Source organism: Macaca fascicularis, chromosome 2 (assembly GCF_037993035.2).
Source record: "Macaca fascicularis isolate 582-1 chromosome 2, T2T-MFA8v1.1".
In the NCBI taxonomy this organism is placed as follows: Eukaryota; Metazoa; Chordata; class Mammalia; order Primates; family Cercopithecidae; genus Macaca; species Macaca fascicularis.
The window spans coordinates 181,906,339-181,914,854 of record NC_088376.1 but is presented as its reverse complement, the minus strand read 5'-3'; the positions used below and the strand labels follow the sequence as shown (position 1 = coordinate 181,914,854).

The following is an 8,516-nucleotide window of genomic DNA, read 5'->3' as shown; positions in this document are numbered from 1 at the left end:
AATCTGAGACTTCTGAGATCTAGCTAAGACTTCCTATGAAGAAATCAGAAACTCAAAATATTGACTACAGCTGGGACTAAACTAAAGTCAAAATACCCATGAAAAGGCTAAGCCTTGGCTTGAGCTTATCTGACCACATATGGACAAGTCTGTCACCTCGACTTGCCGGCCTCCTGGTCAATGAGAGTCAAGCCAGCAGAGTGGGAGACATCCAGGAAGGACAGCAGGAGGTATGGTAAGTGGAAGAGTCAGAAAACATCCTTGGATACAAGTGATCCACAGGAGTCAATGTAAGCAAATACCACCTAGGCAAAACTGCCCCGTAATTGCCAGAAATTATGGCGATACTTTTGGATACCCACATTTGAAGAACAAAGGGTGCAAGTGGAAAATCCCTACTGAAAGCTAACTTATGTATTTATCTAACTTATTTATATATGCTTATGTATGTATCTTATAAACGAGGCCTACCATTCACACAAGATCAACAAATGAGTCTATATATGGCAAGTGGCCTTGTCAGTTTCAGAGTGTAATTACTGTGAACACTAATTAATTTGGTTTTACCATATTTATATTGTAATGAGTGCCTGTCCCATATTTCAGATATTCCCAGGAGTGATAAAAGAAAAATTAACATGCCATAAAACTACCAAGATGATGGTACAAGATCAATGTCGTGTCCAAGGGAGAGATTACATTCATGGGTTCTTAGTTTCTGTTTTTGGTTGGGCCAGTAAAGCCCCTTCTTCATCCCTCTTTTCCACATATCACTAGAGATAGAAGCTAAAAACCATGGCTTCAGGCTGCTAAAATCCTAAAACAAAATAAAACCAAACAACCAAAACAAAATAAGTTGTGTTGGACAAGCTTGGTGTAGATGTCGAAAATGGCCCCAAATTCCCTGCAAGGAAAGGGACTCTGCCATATGACTGGCAAAATTAGTTAGACATATGGTAAGCAGTGTTAGCCCTACTGTAAACCTTGAATATAAATTCTACATTATGCTATGATTGTATGGATAGTGATATAGTTTGACTGTGTCTGCATAACATCTCAACTTGAATTGTATCTCCCAGAATTTCCACATGTTGTGGGAGGGATTTAAGGGGAGACAATTGAATCATGGGGGCCGATCTTTCCCGTGCTATTCTTGTGATAGTGAATAAGTCTCACAAGATCTGATGGGTTTATCAGGGGTTTCTGCTTTTGCTTCTTCCTCTTTTTTCTCTTGCCCCCACCATGTAAGAAGTGCCTTTTGCCTCCTGCCATGATTCTGAGGCCTCCCCAGACATGTGGAACTGTAAGTCCAATTAAACCTCTTTTTGTTCCCAGTTTCAGGTATGTCTTTATCAGCACCATGAAAATGGACTAATACAGATAGTTTTAACAGCACTACTTCTTCTCCATAGCCACCACCAACAAACACACAATAACAACAACCACAAAAATCCAGAGGATTCTCTTTCTCTCTTTGCGAGCTCTATTCTGCCTCACTTCCATCTTTAAAAAGAAGCAGAGGATCTGACTCCAGGCCTGTGTGATCCAGGGAGTCAGGGTGACAGGTTAATACATTCAAACTCTCTGCCCCTCTCCTTAGAGAATCTTACCTCGTTCCACGTCCCCATTGGGAGTTGATTTGCCTACATGTCAGGGATTAGACTGTATTGGGAACATCATAGTTGAAAGTGAAACTGAGCCCTGGCTCCCTGTGAAAGCATTCAAGAAACCAGTTTCTTGAAACTAGTATGATTCTAGCCCTAGCATATTTTCAGTTCCTGGTATTTCCATTAGGTAGAAAAAAAATAGAATCTTGAAGCCAGGCCTCTCTTTTTTCCCCTCTTTTAACAACTAAACTGCTTTATACTAGCTTTTCCAATTGTACATTTTATGAAGCAACAGGAACAAACTGCTAAATTGGTGGGAGATCACAAAAAAACCCCAGGGAACAAGCAGCCTAAGTTGTTCAGGTAGAGGATGCAGGTCCCAGATCCTAATGCACCTTCTCAATCTCCTTGGAATCTTTAAAATGCTATTTAAATGTATTATGCTGCTTTCTAAGTGTTAACCATGACAGATATAGACTCAAATTGCAGGCTGAGAAATGAGAGATTTGGAGATTTAAAATTAATAAAATCATCTCATATGTATTCTTTTTAAATAATTCAGCAAATATTTACTGAGTTCCTGCTGTATGATAGGCATTGTACTAAGAGTTGAGAGTACAACTCAACAAGGAACCAGTCTGACAGACGACGAGTTGCCCAATTAGTAAAGATTTTCTCCAGATAGCTTTATAAACAGAGTGTGCTCTTCACTCTTACTGTGGGCTTGAGCTGGGTAAGCTCACTAGTCCAGTTCCCTGCTAGCGCTGTGATTCTGAAGTGCCCACCCACCCACGTAACCACATCCATCCACTCAAGATGCCTCTGAGGCTATGGATCAGTCCCACTGACCAAATTTCCTTTCTGTTTCCACAGGTGACATCTTCAGTTTCAAATCAAACAAGGTCATCTGGTAGCACATTTCTTAGGGGGGATTAATTTGTCAGACTGCAATTTTCTTAAGGACTTGCCTCACTGTAGATAATATCTGGGAAGCATGTCACTGTCTTCAGAGGAAGAGTGCAATATAAACACCAAACTTCTGGTGTGGTTGTTTCTTCATTGTCTATATTCTCACTCTTTGAGTTTCCTTTATTAGAGTTTTTTGCTTGCAGGATCCTGCATTCTTCCTGTTGATATTTAATCTGTGTGCAGAGCTGGGCAGGGAGAGAAGGGCAGAAGTAGTGGCGCATTTTGCCATGAGACAGGAGCCCACATGCTCTGAGCTTCAGGATTTCTTCCAGTTCTATGATTTGAACAAGAGCAGACTGAATACAGGAAATTACATATAGCTAAAGCATTCTTTCATCACATCTGTTGTGCCCTTGGTGGGGGCCAATAGGATACCAATGGGGTTCTTGAGTCCAAGCCAATGGCACAATGCTTAAGGTGAGTTTAAATTCTACCCAGAGAAATGGATCAAAGCCAGGAAAGTGTCACAAAAAGACAAATACAGTATGATTCCACTCATATGAGGTACTTAGAGTAGCAAATTCATAGAGACAGAAAGTAGAATGGTTGTTGTCAGGGCCTGTGGGGAGACAGCAATATTTAATGGGTACACAGTTTCCGTTTTGCAAGATGCAAAGAGTGCTGGAAATTGGTCTCACGACAATGAGAATGTACTTAACACTGTTGAGCTGTACACTTAAAAATGATTCACATGGAAAATTTTATGTATATTTTACTACAATTTTAAGAAACAGAAAGGCCAAGTGTGCTGGTAGATTAAAACTGCCTTAGTGACATACGTTTATTGCAGCACTATCTATAACAGCAAAGACAAGGAATCGACCCAAGTGTCCATCAACGATGGATCAGATAAAGAAAATTTGGTACAGATACACCATGGAATACTATGCAGCCCTAAAGAAGTATGTCCTATTGGGTACACCTGGACACAAAGATGGGAACAATAAACACTGGGAATTTTATTTATTTTAAGTTCTGGAATACATGTGCAGGACATGCAGATTTGTTACATAAGTGGGAATTTTAAAAGCAGAGAGGGAAAGAGGGGGACAAGGGTTGAAAAACTACCCTCCAGGTACTATGTTCACTACATGGGTAGCAGGATCATTAGAAGCCCAAACCTCAGCATCACACAATATACCCATGTAACAAATCTGCACATGTACCCCCTGAATCTAAAATTTAAAAAATTAATGCTTTAATGAGGAAAAAAATGAAAAGCAAAGCCTCAAAACAGTCAGGAGCAGGGTACTCATGGGATGGGCGCAAGGGCTGCAGAGAAGAGAGAGTGCCCAGGACTGTTTTTCAAAGTCAATGTTTTATGTTCAAAATTTGCTGTTACTGGGAGCTGGCCATGCAGTGCTATCTGGTTGTCCTGGTTTGGAGTCACTAGTCACAGTGGGCATATTGATTATTGAAGGCCTCCAGTCTGCATTCGAGAGAAGAGGCATGTACCTCGGAGACACGTGGCTTCACATTTTAGGTCCTACTTCAGAACAGAGCGAAACTTTTCAAATTATGTTTAACGTGTTATTCCTTTGGACCTCACCAAATTGATCAGGAGCTTCAGAAAGTAAAGCATTTCTTCCTTGGTTAATGGCCTCCAGGAAGCAGAAAGAGAAGGAAAGGATTAAAATGACATGGCAAAAAAGAGTCAAAGAAAAATATGCAGTGTTACATTGTTCCATAAAAGTTTTACTATTTATTTAGAAATTCTTTGTGATGTTTGCAATTTTGCTTCTCAAAAATAATCTGGTCACTCCAAATTTAGACCAAAAAAGATTTTCAGGCTGGAAACCACTGTACCACCCTTTTCGGAGTGCCATAAATGTGCCTCCTGGACTTCAAGCTCAACCTTTGCAAAACTGAAGATAGACTAAACATACTTTTCCTCCTGAGTTCTCTTTCCCAGTAATGGCACCAGAATCCTCGCAGCCACCCTTGAACTTGAACTATCGGAGTCAAAGAACTTCTCCTCAACCCGCACCAATTTGGTTGCCTAAGTCCTTCAACTGTGCGTTAAGGGTACTTGCCACATTCATCTCCTCCTCTCCACTGCCTCTGCCTCTGATCGAATCCAACTCTTAACACCAATCTTTTGTTTGGCATGCTGCTAGAACTTCCTAGAGGGTCCCAGCTTTCACTCTCCTGGTTTCCACTCCAACTTTTTAATAGCCATGGAGGTTGCATGCTTATACTCCCTCCTTAAATGCCTTCAGTGGCTTTGTTTGGACGATCAAAGTCCAAAGTCCTTAGTCTCAGTTTTATGTTCCTACACAATCTTTTCCAAAACTTCTCTCTTAGTCCCATCTTCTGCTACATCCCTTTAGGTACCTATGCTTTGCCATATCCAACTACTCTCCATTCCGCATACATGCTAAGAAATTTTACACATCTGTGCTTTGATTATGCTCTTGCCTCAACCAGGATGTTTTTATCTTCCCTGTCTTTGTCACTCATTGAAATTCTACCCATGTTTTATAGTGTATCACAGACACTATCTCCTCCATGAAACTTCTAAGATTTCTCATTGGAATGAATCATTTCTTGTTCACACTGAACTGCTATTAAATGCTTAATATGATATTTTTAGCATATTGTACCAAGTCACAGGTCCTGTTTCAGAAAGCTTACAGTGAGCCATAAAGAAAACATACTGTAGTCTTTCCGCTATTCTTGCCTATATTTGTTGTTTACATTTTTATCTCCCCAACAAGATGTTAAATTTCTTTGTGTTAGAAGACATGTCTCATTAACTTCCTTTAAACCACTATTGATGAAGTAACAGTGTTTTGAATTTAATAGGTACTCAATAAAAATAAATGAATGGAATAATTCATCTTTACATGCCAATTTACTATGTCATTACATTCTAGCCTTTTAAAGCAACAGAAGATATGATTTCACCTTTGTGTTTCATTCTCACCAAGGAATTCAAAGTTACTCATTTTGACATTTTTTAAGGCCAGTAGCTAGACAACTTAATATATAATAAGTAGTAGCTTTTCTCTTTCCCAGCAACATCTAGTCAGAAGCGAGGGGAAAAAGTCTAATTCACATTAGCTACAAAATTATAAAATATTTGAAAATAAATTTACCAAGAAGGATACAGCACCAATATAAAAGCATAACTACAACACTTTATTGAAGGGCATAAAACTAGTTCTGAATAAATAGAAAGATATACCATGTCTCCGGAAAGAAATAATTAAAATAGTAAAAATATAACTTTTCAAAATTAATACATAAATTTAAATCTACCCCACTTGGCAAAAAAAAAAAAAAAAAAAAAGTTCAGTGGATTTGCCAAGTTATATAAAATCAAGCCATATATGCATCTCAAAAATGTTACACACATTCCTAAAAGTAATACTTATTTTTTAAACACCAGTGCCACTAGCCTTATGTGCCAGAATATTATATGCAATTGTATGGTATGGACATTTTCTAGGCATTTCCAAGAAAGTTTTTAAAAAATTACATTCCTCCATAATGCTCTCTAGAGAGGCTGAATGTGCAGAAATTAGCAGCAAAATCTGCAGTTAATAATGTATTCCAAATTCCTGTTTTTTAAAGGTAGGTAACTCTATAGCTTTGAAGGACAATCCACAAGATCCATCAAAGAATCCTCTGTCATTTGTATTTGCCTTAACCAATGTTTAAAAGATGGTAGAAGGAAAGATACAGGAGTATCTTTGGTGGGTATCACAGATTATTATTCAGAAATATTCACACTCGCTATCTCAGACTTGGCCATGTGAATTGTTTTTGCCAAGAGAACGTTAGCCGGTGTGACCTGGCCAAAAGCTTGCAAATTACTTGCATAACTAGCCTTGCTCCCTTTCACTTCTGCCATTTCTACGAGAAGAGCATCCGTGGGTGAGCCTAAGGGTCCAGGAAAAAGAAAGACACTTGGGAAACAACTGCTCCAGCAAGACCACCCCAATTGGGTGCAACCTAAAAAAAACTCATAGACATGTGAGCTAAATAAATGCTTACTACAGTATGCCTCTTAGATTTGGGGCCTGTTTGCAATGCAACAATATAATACAGTAAGCCCTCTCCCCCATGTCACTGTAATCTGGTAAACAACATCTTCATCTTCACTTTCAGGCTTAGTGCCACACCTAATATCTTGTGCTAGATATCTCATATTTGCTCCTTCAAATCCATGCTCCGTCTTTCGCCAGTCTGCTTTCTTCTCAGGGACACTGACCTGGATGAACTGTGTTGACAGACTCCCTTTCCTCAGGTTTCCAGTAGGGCTCAGCCAATGGGAAGCCAGAAAAAAAAAAAGAGAGAGAGAGAGAGAGATGGCTAAGAGAGTGGAAAATGAGGTCTGGTATTTATTCCGTTGACTTCCTGCTTGTGATATCACCTTAGACTTGCTGTGTCTCTTGACCAAGCATCATTTCTCTCAAGGCGACTCCTCTGATTCCTTCTGCATTCTGGTAACAGCTCCCTCTCTTGTCTATCTGGGCCTAGAGTGGTAATGGTTCTACTGCCACTAATCCCAGGTTACTGCACCAATTCCTGGGGTCCCCTATTCCCCAGAACATTCACTTTTGCAGATGGTCCCCTTGCAAATAGATCTTTCTGGAAAGGTCCTAATTTGTGTGTATCACCTCTTTCCTGTTGGAATCCTGACTGATACATGTCACCTCTGGATCTCTCACACCTTCTGCCTAGCATCACTTTTCTGATGACAACTTACCTATTTTATTCTTCCTCTCATTTAGACTTCGGCCTTATCAATCCACCCTGTCTGATTTAACATCTCTTATATTGGACATGGTCAAAGAGTCAGTCACTGATCTAACTTTAATTGAGTATTTACTAAGTGTTACTAGGCATTAGAGATACAGCAGACTCTGCCTTCAAAGACTTCATCATATAGTCGGAGAAACAGACAAATCAAATTAAAAATACAATGTGGCAAGAACAATAATAGGGATATACACAAAATGCTATAGAAGCCATAGAAGAAAGGTTATGCAACACAGGACATTCATAAAAAGTAGGAGCTATGTCAGTAATGATGAGAGAGATAAGGTAATAATGTGTGGGAACTGCAGAGGCAACTAACAGTCAGGGAAATGCAGGGTTGTGTATTTCTAGGTGTGTACATTTGACCAGATACAATTATTTGTTTTATACAGTGGTATTCCATAAATTATTTCTTTTTTATTGATACATAATATTTGTACATATTTATGGGATACATATGCTATCTTGACACATGCATACAATACCTAATGATCAAATCAGGACATTTAGGATATTCATCACCTCAAACACTGATGTCTTTGTGTTGAGAACATTTCAAAATTTTCTCTTCTAGTTATTTTGAAATGTACAATGTATTGTTATTAACTGTAGTCACCCTACTGTCCTACTGTTCTATTAAACACTAAAACTTATTCATTATATCTAACTGTATTTGTACTCATTGACCAACCTCTCTTCGTTCCCCATCTCCCCACATACCCTTCCCAGCCTCTAGTAACTATCATTTTACTCTCCCTCCATGAGATCAGCATTTGGCTTCCGCACTTGTCTTTCTGTGTCTGGCTTATTTTGGTTAACATAAAGATCTCCATTTCCCTTTGTGTTGTTGTAAATGACAGGATCTTATTCCTTTTTGTGGTTGAATAGTATTCCATTGGGTGTATGTATATATATATATATATATGTGTGTATATATGTGTGTGTATCACATTTTCTTTATCCACTCATCCACTTACAGACATGTAAGCTAATTCCATATCTTGGCTATTGTGAATAGTCCTATAATAAACATGAGGTGCAGATATCCCTTAGACATATCAATTTCCTTTCCTTTCCTTTGAATATGTATTCAGTGGGATTGCTGGGTCATATGGTAGTTCTGTTTTTAGCTTTTTGAGAAACCCCATACTGTTTTCCATATGACTGTATTAA

At 38.8% G+C, this 8,516-nt stretch overlaps 1 long non-coding RNA gene across 1 annotated transcript; it reads right to left on the bottom strand.

The window, feature by feature from the left end:
- Positions 1-2,571: 2,571 nt before the first annotated feature.
- Positions 2,572-7,640, bottom strand: LOC135969542 (uncharacterized). Its single transcript, XR_010584805.1, has 3 exons — positions 6,793-7,640; positions 4,126-4,177; positions 2,572-2,850 (listed from the first exon to the last, which is right to left on the bottom strand). It is a non-coding gene; the product is annotated as an uncharacterized lncRNA (long non-coding RNA).
- Between the last annotated feature and the right edge of the window lie 876 nt (positions 7,641-8,516).